General features: G+C 42.0%; 1 long non-coding RNA gene across 2 annotated transcripts in view; it reads right to left on the bottom strand.

The window, feature by feature from the left end:
- Positions 1 to 17,410, bottom strand: part of LOC123372340 — a 192,353-nt gene that overhangs the window by 63,399 nt on the left and 111,544 nt on the right. The window lies entirely within an intron of this gene.

The raw sequence follows: 17,410 nt of genomic DNA, 5'->3' as shown, positions 1-17,410 counted from the left end.
AGCACTGAAATACAATATAAAAATGAGTTAAAAAAAAACAATTAAAGTGTGTTTTTTTTCAAAATTTAAATTCTTTTTTTTCCCCTAAATATAATTTTTCATTGGACCACAGTCAAACAATAAAAAATGGAACAATAGAAGAATAGTTAGTCACAGAGCAGCATAATGGACACTCAGAGGAAAAATTATAGGGTTAGGAATGTTCTACTAGCCCAGTAATTTGATTCCCTTAACATCCTTTAAAGTGCTTCATAATCAGGTTTTACATACTCTGGTCTAAATTCTGCTATCAGTTTCTATACCACTGACATCAAAAAAAGTTACACTACTGTAATTAAGAGAAGAATCTGTCTTTGTATTATTTCATTTTTATTTGAGCAATGCTTTGCCTTCCATGTTTTGTGCCTTATACAATTATAGTTGAGTGTAACAGCATTTTTTCTGTTAAAAATCCTGCTTTTATGGTATATAAAACTCAGACAGATAAATGGATACAGAGCTATTCACTATGAGGACCAACAGAGGCTGGAAGTTTTGTGAATACAAGGCAATCATGTATGCCTTACCATCAGTACCATATGGGGGGAAGGGGAATAGCTCAGTGGTTTGAGCATTGACCTGCTAAACCCAGGGTTGTGAGCTCAATCCTTGAGGGGGCCATTTGGGGGGAACTGGGGTAAAAAATCAGGGGATTGGTCCCACTTTGAGCAGCAGGTTGGACTAGATGACCTCCAGAGGTCCCTTCCAACCCCCATATTCTGTGTTTTTCAGTAATGGCCCATGGACACTTTGGCTCAAAATAGTGACACTGTAGGGTTTTGCACCACTAGTGTAGATTTTTTATTTATTTTAATACCCAATAAAGTGAAGTGAAATGAAGGGAGGGTCCTCATAAAGCTCATCACATTCCTGTGGTCAGCTGAGGAATGGTGTTGATCCATTCCAAAAGGAGTCCTGTCTGGTTCTTCAGCCAGGTGAATGATGGCTTCAAAGGGGCCTTGTGTGTAATGGAATACTGCAGGGGCATTCTCACAGTAGGATGGAGAATGTGTGGACTAACCATTTTGACTATTATGTTGTTTTCTTAACAACTGAGTTATTTAATTTTAATAATGACCTACCAAGCATGTTCAATATTTTTTATTTTATTTCACTGAAGAAGCTGATAGGACCTATTGGAGCAATGATCTGAAAACATGCACTAACACAGCCTTGATATGATAGACTGTAAGGTGCGTCAGAAGAGGCATTATAGTCCATTACGTCAGTGGCATGAGCACTGATCTGAGAGGTGACACTTGAGAAGGAGCCAGTGCTGTCTGAGTAAGGTTACACACACTTAAAAAGTCCTTAATTAAATATTTGCATGAGAATTAAGAGAAGCCTAAGAGGCTATCTAGTTAATAACACACCTTAAACCTCCTCAGTTATACAGACAACAAACAGCCCATAATGGAACTGAAGGAGTTATTTGTGACAATTATTGTACTTAAACAACAGATCTTAGTTTTTGGCACAGGAACATTTTTGCCACATCAGATGAGGCCATTGGTCTATCAGGCTAATATTCAGCCTCAGGAAATTTTCATTACCAATAGTGTGGCTGAGGCTTCCCTAAAGAAAGAAAGGCATAACAAATCAAAACAGAAAATCCCATAGTGCTAATAATCCAGTGTGCTGTGCTGTAAATGGGTCAAAAAGTCCTTCCGAATTCTGAAGGCATTTACTTGGAAACCATGTGATCTGATAACTTTTATATTACTTTGCATATTGGGATCTAAAAGTTTTATTATTGCTCTTAAAATGCAAGTACTATCATAAGTAAAACATGCAAGGGAATACTGCAATCTATTAAGGAAAGGCATTAATTGTATATGCAAAAACAGCTGTTGTGGGCACATTTTTAAATGCAAATCTCAGTTCTCTCCTTTGGAAATTTCGACTCAGACTCTTCTGTCTTGTGTAAGTTGAAGATAGAATGTGAATGTTACTTAAGCAGAGTTCTTGATGCTGAGTAACATACTACCCTGAGTTATTGAATGAATTGCCAACAAATTGTATATATTACTTAGGTTTGTACACAAGAGAATTAGCTGAATATTATTTATTATTCAATGTCTTACCAAGCTACAATGTGCTGAAATACCAACCACAGCCAGCAGCACAATGACTATTCATGCGTAAGTCAAACAATGACATGGATAAATGAAGGAGGTATATTTCTCCTCTGGGTTCTTCAAGCTAGTTGCCCTCTTCCTTACATGTTTCCTTCTGTTTTCTGAGAAAGCTATTAATTACTAAGCAAAAGCAAACAAGACATGATTAAGTGGACACGTCTTGCAAGAGGATTTAAAAGTGTTGAATGGTAGCTGTATTCTAACTATAATTACTGCGAACAGCACATCATTATAGTGGCCGGACCAATATGGGCTTACAACTACATGACGGATTTTTTCCCTGTTAAATTAGGGTTTGGGAATTATATTGAAGCTGAGTTCTTTCCTTTATGAATTATTTTTATTGGCTTTAATTAATAGTGTCAGACATTGTATACTTGAAGCATGCTATAGCCAGCCTGAATGTCCAGTGTCTAGTATATAAATTTGTATATTTTAAGACCACGAGAGACCATTATGATCACCTGTTCTATGGCCTCCCGCATGACACAGGCCACAGTATTTCACCCAGAGATTCCTGCATCAAGCCCATAACTTCTGGTTGAACTAAAGCATCTCTCTTAGAAAGACATCTAATATTGTTTAAAGACTTAAATTAACAAAGAACCACACATCCCTGAAACAGTGGGCTCATCCGGGATTGATTACTATTCCTTCTTCTCAATTAACAGAATTATTCACTCAATCCCAGTAAGTTCTACCTGTGCAATAACAATGAGAAGACAATGGGATTGTGTGACAGTTTGGAGAATCTGTCTATGTAAAACTTCTGGATTCTGGTTGATGATATAAAGTTGTTATTATGAAATTGTTGTATCATAGAATCCCTCACTGTGGATTTGGATTCCACCATTTGCTGACAGAGTTGTATAGCATCCTTCCCAGACCAAGTCCAACAGTGGGTTGTTACAGTTTTAATGGTCCCCTTTTCAAGTGGAAGCACCTTGGAATAATGGCTTGGATGAAGCCTACAGAAACCGCCTCAATTAAGTTTTTCTGACAGGGACTAGAGAGGTATAGGAAAATCCTCAGCACCAAGACAAAGAAACCAGGTATTGCTGATGCAACAAATAAACTTGAGGAATTTACAAAGACACACTGGAAGTTTGGGCAAGAGAGTGGAACATATTTTCATAGCAGAGGAGATCCTGTTTAACTGTTGGATGAGCCAAGAAAGAAGAAAGCTATCTGAAAGAGAGAGAGACTCTCCAGGAAGAGAAAAAGTCATGAGCTGCAGGAAAAAGATCCTGGATAACCCAGAGGACTCCACCCTAAGCCCAAAGAACTCTCCAGAGGAAGTGAGGAAACAGAGGCAGGGAAAAGTGCATAGATTTGTTTATTATTTTGTGTAGAGCTGTGTGTTTCTTGTGCTATCTAAGTAAAGAGTAATGATGTTCAGAATCCTATGCAAAGTTTGTGTGTCTATTTGCTTCACCTATCACGTTCCCCTGCAGAGTTAAATTGTATCCCAAGAGACACATATGGCTGTAGTCATGGGAGTGGGCGTGCTCAAACCATGGGAGAGCTTGAGAGGTCAGCAAGGGCTGGGCAGTCAGACTACGGGTCTCAACTCTCAGAAGGAGGTGCTAGACCCTGAAGTGTGCCCCAAGACACCAACTAGAGACAATGCCTGGGCTCCATTCTGATTCCCATGAGCCCCAAACCAAACAGTCAGGTGAGAGTCAAGCCAGCATGGACAGTTCCTACCAGAACTATGGGTGTATGGCAGATTGCACAGGTGTAACTTTGGGCCTAATTTAGCTTGAAGAAACTTTGTTACAGGTGATCATGCACGAGAAGGGAAGAGTCCAGCTGGACTCTTAGATCCCAGGCTGAATTATCAGGCCTAACAGTTAGAACAAACATATTTTTACTTGCATTCTGACCACATTTCCAATGGAAACATTTGGGAGACGCTAATGATGGAAGCCATCACTCCCATTTTACAGAATCCCTTTTCCAGAGTGAAAACACACCGTAAGTTTGTCACTGAATGTGATGTGCCTGGTTACCAATAACACATCACAATCTGTAGGGTAGCATGCGATTGTTCACCTTGGGCAGATAGCGTGATACTTCTTTGCAAAAAAAAACCAAAAACCAAAAACAAAACAAAAACGAGTCAACTGTAAATAGGCCTGATCAACACTTGTGTACAGTTCAAAAGCTATAGCAGGAGAAAAAAGTAACTGACTTTGTTATTGCCTAGAGTAGAAATGATATTGATATTCCAGTATAGATTGTGACAATGTACTGCCTTTGCTATTATCACAGGAAACAAATCAACAAAGGTTCAATAGCTGGGGCCTGACATCAAGACACAGGCTCCTTTGCGATTACTGGCTCATCACCTCTAGAACCGGGAGATGATATCCTGGAGTGGCGTGAGAATCAGCAGAGGGACATGCCATCCTGTAAGACAGAGTCTTACCAAGGGGCGGCTCTAGGGATTTTGCTGCCCCAAGCAGGCTGCCTCCGGCGGTTTGCCTGAGGAGGGTCCGAAGGTCCACTGAAGCCTGCGGGAGGTCCACCGAAGCCGCGGGACTAGCGGACCCGCCGCAGGCAAACCGCCGGAGGCAGCCTGCCTGCCGCCCTCGCGGCGCCGGCAGAGCGCCCCCCGCGGCTTGCCGCCCCAAGCACGCGCTTGGCGTGCTGGGGCCTGGAGCCGCCCCTGGTCTTACCTAGCCCTTCCCCAACTTCTTAGTGAGAGGTACGTCCTGGCTAGCCCCCATCAAGATGGCTCAGCCCTGGTATCAAAAAGGGGGAAGAATAAAGGATGCAGAAGGAAAGTGTCAGATAGAGGCTACCAGCTTGTGCAGTGCTTCTCCTGCCAGATGGTGATGTGGCTCCCCTGCAGGCAGGAAGGCTTAGTGCCTAATAAACTCCACAACCAGGCACCTGTTCCTCTTGCTGCTACAGATTGAGAAGCCTTCCTTTCACCAGTTAATGAAGAGGCAGGAGGAAGGGGAACTGAGGTCCATCACATCTAGGCGAGGAGAAGGAACGCTCCTGCTTTTACCCGAGGAAGGGTAGCTATGCTGCCTAATACTCTCCCCTTGCATTAGCTCCCGAACTATATTTAACCATCAGGATAACTACAAGAGAAACCATCTTATTGAGGCTATACCGGGGGGATGGGGGAGGGAAGAACTACATATGCTGCAACTCAACTGTTATATGACTTAATGGACTCCCGAACACATACATTATAAGGCAAAAAGTAAGACATTAATTAAAAGACCGACCAGTAACCTATCACAGACTCTCATTTTGATTAAGCACTCGCAACTACTGCACTTTCTGAGCCAACATTCTTATTTCTTCAGTTTACCAACCTTTTCATGCTACCAAAAACAATTCCTTAGTGACAACAATTGATGTTTAAACAAAGAAGAATTATTCCAAGTGAACACTCTCCCAGTGTGTCTCTTGCCTTATCTGTGTCAGTCTTTTAGGGTGTAATCCCCCTGGGCAGGGACTGTCTCTATTTACATCTTGTATAGCACTGAGCACACTGTCAGGACTAAACGGGTGAAAAATAAATAGGTTTGATCATTTCTCTCCCTTTTTTCTTCTCTGACTTTTTTGTACATGGTGTACTGCTAGTTGATGAGCCAAATCCTCTCTCCTGGATGAAGCCAGGTTGAGCGGGCTTTTCACAGGGATACTCTGTGATGGAGAAAAATGCCCCTTCCCAGTCTGTGGCTTGCCAGTAGAGCCAGTAAAGGTCTGGCATTATAGCCTCAGGGCTTCAGTAGAGTTCACAGCAGCTCAGCCTCCTGCATAAGTGGGTGGCTGGTGGATCCTTGGAGAGGCAAGTATGGAGGCTCCTCATCTGCTTGTCCACCATCCTATCCTACTCCTGAAACATTCCTCTGCACTACAGTGGAAGGAATCTCACAAAGCCCTGTTTCATGATGGGTGAGCGATGCAGCCCCCTCTGTGGAGTGATAGTGCATCTATTTTGCTGCCTTGTGGGCTGTACACTCCCCTGGGGAGGGCTGGACTCTCCCCATTAGTACTAAAAATAAATAGCTATACAACGAGAATGAAATATATAATTGTCATTCAATGGAATAAATAACGTGTCTCTTGCTACCTTCTTTCTTTGCATATACCCAAACCTTCTGTTTCTTGTCTATCCATATAACTAGAAGGTTGTTTTATATTGGTTGTGTGGAAATGCTGCACATGTTTCAATCTCTGTGTCACCCTATAATGTCCACAGCACACAGCCTTGAAAGAGGAAAAAATGAGTAAATTCAGGCTAATCCTGTCTGTGTGCAGGAAGAAGCAAGTAGAGTTCACCTGCGAAGGGAACATATATCTCATACTATCCTCTTGCAGTGACTGATGAGCCGACTTGGGATAAAATGTATGAAATGAGCAGCCGTATCTGTTTCCATGGTTGCCAGGCTCTTAGCATTGAGCAGTATGATAGCACCATAAATACAGTAATAGAGTTCAGCATGATCGAGTGTCATGAATGCAGCAAGTGGGTAGTATTAATTGCAGAATGCCAGTCATATGCACAGTTTTCCTGCTGCCACACTCGAGAATGTGGTGCGGACAACAAAACAGTAGCACAATCTTAGTGGTGTACAGGTTGTTGGTTAGGAGCCTCCCCGGCATATTGGACAACACCTCATTTCATGGATTCCCTCTCCCCCTACACTTCTGCTGTGTACATAACAACAACGTGAACTCTTGTCAGGCTCTGGTAAAAATGTGAAATGTGTTAGTTCATGAAATATGCTGCTACAGAGATCTTAATATCAATATAGTCTCCTTCTTATTGTAGCTTTGCCAAAAGGAATGGATTCATTTTTGTATTGTGCCAGTCAGAGCTATTCAGCATAAGGATAATATAACATACATTTATGTATTTCTGTACCTGTCTGAGCGACTTATAGATATATAAATATTATAGTACGTGTGTTGGGGGTTTTTTAATTGACTGACTGGCCGTCTCTTCTTTCCCTACAAAGGCCAGATCCCACTCAGCAATGAATCTGAGTTAGCAGTTACATGGAGACTTAAGGCCATTTTTGTGTTCCCACATTTCTGGGAGCAACTAGGGGCTGATTCAGCCCCTGTATGAGTGCGAGCAGCCTCGGGGTGCTCTAACTTATTTCAGATTGTAATGATGTTTTGCCAGCTAGGAACTCTCTGAGTACTAGAAGTTCCAAACACATCTTCCATCTCCCTTCACTAGATGGGCCAAAAGAAAATTGCAAAGAGCCAGCCAGAAATTGCCCATATGAATCCCCCAGATTAAATACATTATTAGGACAACATTACGTAGCTTTTGCATGTTATGGTAGCAAGGGCTGTATCAGGGTTGGAGGCTCTGGAAAATGTTTACAATCCCATTAAGCTGTATGAACACACAAAATGGTCATCTAATGAAAATGTAAAAATCAGAATTATACATGAGAATGACATACTTTATATTTCCCCCTTTTAAAATTAAATTAATTTATCCATAGTTAATTAGATAAGATTGAACATTTAATCGGATATTCCTCATTCATCACACCATAAACCAAACACAATCTGCATAGGCTAAGGGAGAAACTTCTACCATCAGTAGGTTATTGCATAATTGTTTATTTCAGGGCACCATCTTCTGAAGCATCTGGTTCTAGCCACTGTTGGGGACAGGATACTAGATTAGAGGCTGTGATTTGGAATAGCAGTTACGTTATTCATTTAATTTTGGTTTGTAAGATGCACCAGCCAGTTGCTATATTTCCGGTACTAATAAAAGATTTATAATGATCATGTGAACTATTAGAACCTCTTAATTCTGCAAAACTGGGCTGAATTTCCCATAAGAATAGAATACTTTCTTCTTCCTGTTGGATTGGAAACACACGGAACAATACAGTGATACTTCCTTGCAATAACTACATACTTCCACTTGCAGCCCTGGGTGGAACATCTTCGTGGGCTTGTCTACACATGAAATGCTACAGTGGCACAGCCGTACAACTGTAGTGCTTCAATGTAGACATGATCTACACTGACAGGAGAGGTTTTCAGTTGGCATAGGTAATCCATTTGCCCAAGAGGTCAGTTTAACTATGCTGCTCGGGGTGGCGGGGGTGGATTTTTACACTCCTGAGCGATTTAGTTAAACCATTTAATTTTCTACTGTAGATCAGGTCTGCTATACAAAGTTCCAGTTGCTTTAGTAGGGAGTTCAGATTTACAGTGATAGAAATGATAGCAGTTTGTGCCTCCACAAGATTGTACAGAGTGAGATACAGAACTTGGCTCAATGTCCTTACGGAATGCTGCATAAGTAAAGAAAGTTTGCAGATGGTGATAAATTTATAACTAAGCAGACTATGGGAAATTTACCACAAGAATGATATGTTATCATATAGTCCTCAAGTCAAGTTATGCTATACTGTATTTTGTGAATAAGGCATATTATGTGAGCATTGTCCCTGGAGGCCAAACTGGATACAGCGCTCTTACACCGTGTAAAGGTCACATCTCCTAGGGCAGTTTTTAGCCTGTGATCTTTCTCTCTGGCATAATGTGTACAGCAAAAGACTGAGGACCAGATCCTATGACCCCATAGGAGTCAGGCATCAAAATACCTATGAGGATCTGGGCCTAAGAATCAAGACCCAAGAAGAAGAGTCTTCTATGCCCAGTCTGCCACTGATTGGCTTTAATAATCTTGGATAAATCAATTAATCCCTCTACTGCTCAGGAAGCCATCCTTTCTCGTGAAGATGCCCTGACAGAGAAAGATGTGCAGAATGGGCAGAGATGCACAATGTCACAGAATACTCTCAGGGACTTGCTGTTGGTGCTGTCTGTCTCAAAAAAAGACTCCTCTATGTAGTCCTGGTAGGACATTATGATAATCTGTTGTCCTTAACCACCAGACGTATCTTCCCTAGTTTCACTGTATTATTCAAATAGCTGGTGATGAAGCAGGAAGGAAAACAGAGTAGAAGTGGTAAAAGTCCTGTTTGGGACTTTTTTGTTGCATAAAAGTTTTTGTTTTTTTAAAATGCTATGCCATGATTGTGCAGGAAGTGAAGAAGAATGCCCCTGCTTCCAGTGTACTGTCCATGAAATCCTGATCAGGAGAACTGTTCCAAGTGTTTCTCAGTTTGATTAATCTTAGTTGTTTTTATCTAGTGACAGAGTAAAGTGTTTCTCGCTCTGAGGAGTTTTTGAGTTATTTGGTGAAGAAGATTGCTTGGCTCTGGAGACAACTTTCTTTTATGCACAAAGACACAAAATCTTAGCTTGTGTTTCAGCATATGCTGAGGCTGTAGAGGTGCTGTGGGATGTATGGACCAAAACCCATGAGTTAGGCCATATCTCAAACCTGTCCTTAGGCTAGTCAAGGAAGCTAACCCATAAAATAATCATAGCTTGTTCGGGGGATATTGTTGGGCCTATGTGGTCTGTGAGTTGCCACCTCCATGTCCTCGGATGTTGATGTGCCTGATATGAACCCAAAAGAATGCAGGAAGCATACTGCTGCTGAACAGACTCAAACCTACTCCACAGGAGTGTCTGTTTGCCTCAGGAGGCTCTTGTCTGTGGCTGAGGTAATTCAACCATACAAAGCAGATGGCATTGGGTTCTCCCCAATTATTTACAGCGGCATTTTATCGTACAAACTTTGGATCCTCCACTTACCATTACACTTGCGCCTAGGTGGGCACCTGGGACAATACATTGGCAGGTGCATTTTCTTGGCCATGTACCCAACACACCCTTCTGCCACATTAATCCCATGTGCAGCTTCCTTGGAAATCAGCTGGGACCTCAAACAATATTTGAACACTACTGACATTCGTGCAAGTACCCAGGTTAGTAATGGAAACTCTCTGAAAATGTAGCCTTCAATCTAATATTCCTCTGATGAAAATTTAACACAGTTCAAGCAAGTCAACGGGGAGGTGGGAACATAACTTTCAAGTACTAAGGTTTATTTTATTTTATAACCTATTTTCTTGTTGTTCTGTGGTCTACAATATGCGCTTAAACCGAATTTAGCAGTGTTAAACCGATTTAACCCTGCACCTGTCCACACAAGGAGGCCTTTTTTATCGATATAAAGGGCTCTTTAAACCGATTTCTGTACTCCTCCCCGACGAGAGGAGTAGCGCTGAAATCGGTATTGCCATGTCGGATTAGGGTTAGTGTGGCTGCCAATCGACGGTATTGGCCTCCGGGCGGTATCCCACAGTGCACCACTGACCGCTCTGGACAGCATTCTGAACTCGGATGCACTGGCCAGGTAGACAGGAAAAGCCCCGCGAACTTTTGAAATTCATTTCCTGCTTCCCCAGCGTGGAGCTCTGATCAGCACGGGTGGCGATGCAGTCCCAAATCCAAAAAGAGCTCCAGCATGGACCGTACAGGAGATACTGGATCTGATCGCTGTATGGGGAGACAAATCTGTTCTATCAGAGCTCCGTTACAGAAGAATAAATGACAAAGCATTTGAAAAAATCTCCAGGCTATGATAGACAGAGGCCACAGCACAGTGCTGTCTGACAAGCGTAACGGAAAGCCAAAGAATCAAATGGACGCTCATGGAGGGAGGGAGGAGGTACTGAGGATTCCAGCTATCCCACAGTTCCCGCAGTCTCTGATAAGCATTTGCATTCTTGGCTGAGCTCCCAATGCCTGAAGGGTCAAAAACATTTTCCCAGGTGTTTCAGGGTATATGTCGTCAATTTACACCCTCCCCCCCTAAAAGATAAGGGAAAAAAATGTTTCTCACCTTTTTTCAATGTCACCCTATGGTCTACTGCATGCTGCTGGTAGACGGGGTGCTGCAGTGCTGAACACCAGCATCCCCTTCCTGGTGGCAGACGGTACAATATGACTGCTATCCATCATCATCATCAGCCCGTGAGTGCTCCTGGCTGGCCTCGGTGAGGTCGGCCGGGGGCGCCTGGGTAAAAATGGGAATGCCTCCCGGTCATTCCTGGCAGATGGTACAGAATGGCTGGTAACCGTCTTCATCATAGCAACTGGAGGCTGAGCTCCATCAGCCCCCCCCCTTTCATGTCTAAAGAAAAGATTCTGTACTGCCTGGACTATCATAGCAGCGGGAGGCTGGGCTCCTCTCCCCCACCACCCTTTAATGTCCTGCCTGGACTATCATAGCAGCTGGAGGCTTCCTCCCCCTCATTTTATCTCACTACAAAGTCAGTGTTTCTTATTCCTGCATTCTTTATTACTTCATCACACAAATGGGGGGATAACTGCCACGGTAGCCCAAGAGGGGTGTGGGAGGAGGGAAGCAACGGGTGGGGTTGTTGCCAGGGCACCCCCTAGAACGGCATGCAGCTCATCATTTCTGTGGGATCTCTGGGGCTCTGACACGGAGTGGCTGTGCTCTCTGGTTCTCTAGTACACTTGCCCCATATTCTAGGCAGGACTGACTCTATTTTTAGACAAAACATAAAGAAGGGAATGACCCGGGGACCCTCGCCCAGGAATTAAAACAGTTTGGTTTAAACTGTTTGGCAAATGTTGACAGAGTGGATAATTTTAAATAGCATCACATTATATTTTGGAGCAGTCCAGAGATCAAACACTACACAGTGGCCCCACATTACAGCTTTGACTGAGTGTTTATGACAATTACTCAAAATAAATAGCTTCATCTCGAAACCTGAGCCACAGCCGGAAGCCAAATTAAGCTGAAGGACAGCTTGCCACAAGTTCTATATTATTCCCAACTTCCAGCAAAAACTGCCTTTATCATTTTAATCCACATAATATTTTCTGCCCTTATACATTTATTAAGCAGATTATTATTCATCTGCGTGGTATGATAATTATAATTAATTTACTGAGGGCTCGTTTTGCTGCTTCTCTTAATGTGGATCCTGTGGGTTTGAATCAGTTGGTCAAAAAACCTAGCAAAGTACATGGAAATCATCCAAACTGGCAAAGCAAGGCAAGTTCCTCACCCCATAAAGAGTAAATATCTAACTTGCTAATTTTACATGTGGCTGAAATGTTCCTCGCCTCTCTTGAATATGTCTGACAGATCACGTACAGGTTTCTCTTTCATAGATTTGAAAATCTGCAAAAAAAAGTCTCATTGTATATGGTCAAAGAATCTTCCCATCCAATAATGGCGGAAGGGGTAGGGCTCAATACAATATTAAAGGATTTTAGATTTCCCACTCCCTTCCCATTCATTGTCAGGGAATTTAATCTAATGATGTTTGTAGCCCTGTTCCCTTTTCATAAGAAGGCAATGGCAGGAACCTGAATATCTTTTAAACACTCACTCTCCCCCACCCTTCTCTCTCCAAAGTAAAAATTGAAACCAGTAATTATAAAAGGAGCATTATTATCCTAAAGAAAACAGCAGGGAACCTCTTTGAATATTTATTGAAGATACTTTTAAAGAGGGTAGCACTTTGATCATGAATGTCCATTTTCAAAGAATCCCTAACCCTATTCACGAGGAAGGAAGGGAGGACTATACTGCGATATTAAGCAAACACATAGTTTTTCATAACAGCAATGGGCTCTTTAGAGTCTGTATATGAACTGAAAAAGAGAAGATATCATTGTAGCCTCAAGCAATGCCTAGGAAGCATTATTAATGGCCACATGAATTTAAGCATGAGCCATATAAGAAAAGACAAGGGTTTTCTCTACAGATGATTGAATATGAATGATACCTTATCAGTGTTCCCCAGGAGAGTTCCACAGGATCTCAGATGCTCACTTATTGTTTATACAGTGTCATAAGACAGTCAACATCTATTTATGAGCTTTCCTTCGCCACACCAGAATTAATCTGATACCCCTTGCATTCCTAAAAATAGAGAACTACATTCTGCATGGGGAAAAAACCAGATCGAGAGTCGGATCCTGCAAGATGCTGAATAGCTCTTGTAAGTTTCTGAGCACTCTCCACTCAGTTCATATCTCCAAAGCTCAGACCCATTGAAATAGATGCTGAGAATCCCATTGACTTGAATGGGAATTGGATTAGCTCCACTGAGAGCAGAGAAGGACTGAACTGATTAGGGAGAAAGTAGATACTCCAAGCAGGCCTACTGGTCTACTTGCTGTTTGGGTGGGTATTATATAACGCACAGGTCTACTGCTTACCCTCTCCCCAAGCTGTGCACTTTGGGGTAATGACTTTTTAAAACTGAGCATGCAGAGATTATCTGAAGAGAAACTTTGTGATGTCTGAAGAGACTCTCTCTCTTCTCACAAACCTTCTTTCTTCTTATTTATTGTTTGCTGAGCACTGCTGAGGTCCTTGCCCCAAAGAGCTTGGATTTTGTGACTTCTGAGTGCTGTTAGCAGCCATGACATTTGTCTCTGACTGTGAGACTGGAGAGAAAGCATCTGGAACACTGGATAGCAAATAAACTCCTCAAACACAGTTAATCGAGACATTGCACAGTTGCATAGCTCACAGGGGAGCCACCACTGAAGAGGAGGGCACAGAGTGGCTGAAACCTTTCTACAGATGGCTCCATCCTGCTCACAGTTCTTGTTCAGCAGCATAGCATTGATCTCCACGAACAGCACCACTATCAGAAGGAAGAAGAACAATGGGAATGGCCAGTTTTACTCCGATTTGTTCCTCACACATACATAGTTTTCTGCCCCCAAATGCTTCAATCCACTGTCACCTGCTGCTACCTCTCAATAGCAGCTCTTCAGAGAGAAAGCAGTTCTCTCAGCTCCACAGCAGCTGCTGTCTAACCGGTCCTCTTAGCTGAGCTGCACTGCTTCATCTCTCCCATGAATGGTCCCTCAGCTGAGCTCATCTAATGGGATTGTAACTTTTAAAACTTCTTCTCCCCTGCTGCAGATATTAATGTTCTATTTACGTGGAATAGTGCCTTGGGGCACAAAGGGTGCAAAGTTCCCACATCTCTACAGCTGGGGGTTCACCCAGTGTTGGGGAGACTTCAATAGGCACAGAGGTGGTGTAGCTGGTTCCTACAACAGCCCCCCCGTCCCCATCAGCATTGGGCATGTGGTAGAGGCAGTGAAGGAACATAGCAAAAGACATTGTGTTCTGGCAATCCCCAGCTGGTGTCCCATTCCCTGGGGAACACAACAATTTCAGTTGCCAAGTATAGCCCACAAGTAAAAATAATGTCTTATTACTCCCGTCAGATAAATAGATTTACCTCTTAAAACAAAGAGAAGCCATTTTATCAGGTGAAGTTGTTTATGATTGTGGGTACCCCAGTGATGATGTTCTCAGAAGTCCCTAAATATCTCCTTCGTCCTTCCAACAATCCCCTCAACATCTCTTCTTTCCTCTCCTCCATCAGTCTATTCCACTGGTTTTTACAGAGTGTCCAAACATCCAAGGGAATTATAAGAGATTTCTGAAACTTTGTATTTACCAAAAAACATGCAGTTGAAAACTTTGTCCCTGCTGGTGTACACTGTCTCTCGCTGTCAGTCACTGTGGCAACCTAAGGCACTGTTTACAGTCTACAGGAGCCAGCGTGACTAGCAGCAAATGGCAGAGCATGCCAGCAGGGACAGAGTTTTATTTCAAGCTAGAAAAGGTTACCATGAGTTAATCTGAGAATCCCTGTTCATTTATAAAACATCACAAGACAGAAATGACTCAAAATATGAGAGTTTCAGTTAAAATTGTTTAGAACTAAAGATTCGTACAGCTTTCTACCCACCCCTCCTTCTCTCCCTCTCCCTTAACAACTACATAGTTCATAGATTCATACATTCTAAGGCCAGAAGGGACCACTGTGACCATTTAAGTCTGACCTCCTGCATAGCCCAGGCCATAGGACTTCCCAAAATCATTCCTGTTTGAACTAGAGAACTAGTAAAGCTTGAGATCTAAACAGGATAGGTCTAAGTCATGAATGAATGAACTGAGATATTCTTTTACCCACCCTCTCTATTATTAGTACGGTCCTGCAAGCTACTAAGCAACCCCTTCCAAAGTATTCAGCAGCTTCAACTCCTGTTGAAGTCAGGAGGAGCTGGGGGTGCACATCACTTTTCAGGATGAAGCCATGTTTAATTAACTATATAGTTATGGTTACAGGTAGCATTTTAAAAACTGGTTAGATTTGTTATTTTGGGGGCTTTAATGTGGCTATATACAGGGCTTAGATGCAGTTCCACAAAATGCTAGTAAGTTCTAAATGGGACTTTTCTGCATGATAAAGCTAACAATGGGAACCAGAGACTAATACAATCACTACAGGTACCTACCATAAAGATCATAGGTATGTAAACGATAGAGTCAGAACTGCTAACTTTGCACGATTATTACTTGAGAGACTTGGTTGCTCTGCAGTTTGGAGAGTAAATTAATTCCCAATATTATATACAATATTGATATATCAGTTTGAAAAGCATGAGTGACATCCTATTGTGAAAGGCAACATACTAATGCTATGCATGTGAAAGAAATAGACCCACAATCAAAAGTGTGCATTATTTAAGGTTATGAAAAGGTCCTGAACTCTACAGAGCAGCTGAACTGTAGTGAAAAATATTTTCAAATGTTTTAGTCAAATCAAAGATACATCTTGGAAGGATTTTAATGACCTAGTGGGTGTCTTCTTCACTGTCATGGGTTCTATTTCCAGTCCCTATTTCTTACACACTTCCAAGATGAGAGGAGGCAAGTCCTAAGGATGCAGCACATTAAGGACAAAACACTCCTACATGGTCATTCCTTTGATCTGTCCTGCGGAACTCCACTGCATGAATTCATTCCATGTTATGAATAGCCTATTAAGATAAGAGGAGTCCAGCATGAATCAGGGGCCTGATCCAATCCCCACTAACATAAATGGGACCCCTTCTATTGACCAGGTGTTCGGGGTATGCAATAGAATATGCAATAGACATAGACACTGAGATTCAGAGAGAAAACATTTATGTCTACACTGCAAGTAAACAGCTGTGGCTGGCCCGTGTTAGCTGACTTGGGTTTGGAGGGCTTGGGCTATAAAACTCCAGTATAGACATTTGGGCTCAGGCTGAAGCCTGGACTCTGGGATCCGCCCCCCCTTGTGGGGAGCTGATGCTGGAAAGCTGAAAAACATGACGCAGAAAAATGAGTGCGGTAGGAGAAGGGGGAGGAAAACACACCCTGAATGCTGATTGGCTAGAATAATGCAAAAGGTTTATTATGCATTTCATAAGGGTCAAAGTGACAACCAGACACAGTGGTTGTCATGTCAGCCACACTAGTGTAGTTGTGAAGTCACTCCAATTATGTATCACCTTGCTCATGGCTTAGAACAATAGGCTGGTGAGGAGTTTACTTTTCCTCCTATTAGAACATCCCTTTCCTATAAGAACACGCTCCCTTTCTGAGAAATGCACGATTCAGAATACAGACACTAGTAAAGGACACCAACTGTAAAAATAAAGTGAAATAAAATAAGAAGATGGAACAGCTGTTAGCTTTAATAGCTGAATTTAACAGGAAATTTTAAAATATTTCCCCACAAATGTGTCTATCACATTAATATACAGTTAAGTGCATTAAACAATTTAACTGTTAATAAGGTGTTAGGATAGTAAGATCATGTTTGAACAGATCATGTCACTCTTCTCTTTTATTTTATCTCATCTTTGATTCCTCCTCCCACCCCAAAAATTTATGCACATCCGTTTATTTCAGAATCCTGTGCAGGCACTTAATTTTACTGTCAAAAATAAGAGAATGCATTCTCGTACCTTTACAGAAATCAGCAGACTGTTGTCTTAGAATCTTCCCCATCCTTTAGAAAGCATATATTTTATTTATTCAACAATGCAATCATTCCACTCTGTCCGTTGACACAAGTCACTTTGTTGACATGTGTCTCTCATGTTAGTTGCTTATATATGCACATAACCTGTTTTTTTATAGTAGACAGAAAAATCTAAGCTATGAAAACTGTGCTTCTGGATCTTCGTTCTATTAGACATTATCCAGGTCATGACTTTGTTTTTTTCTATATTTCTTACACAACTAATCTAAAAACTCTCCATCCTTTTCTCAATTAGTTGTAAGATGGTTGTTATTGTGCTGTTTGTTTGTTTTTGCCAACCAGCAAAAATCATTTCTGAGAAAGTAGAGAATTGAGGATCTTGCTTACTCCCATCCCCTATTTTTTTTCCAGTTACCCACGTCCAGTTTACTTATGTCAGTCAAGAAGTTGTACCTCAAATGACTCCTCCATAGTGTCATATCATGCCAGAAACAA

Source organism: Mauremys mutica, chromosome 6, assembly GCF_020497125.1.
Source record: "Mauremys mutica isolate MM-2020 ecotype Southern chromosome 6, ASM2049712v1, whole genome shotgun sequence".
NCBI classification, from domain to species: Eukaryota; Metazoa; Chordata; order Testudines; family Geoemydidae; genus Mauremys; species Mauremys mutica.
This window is presented reverse-complemented; position numbering and strand designations above follow the sequence as displayed.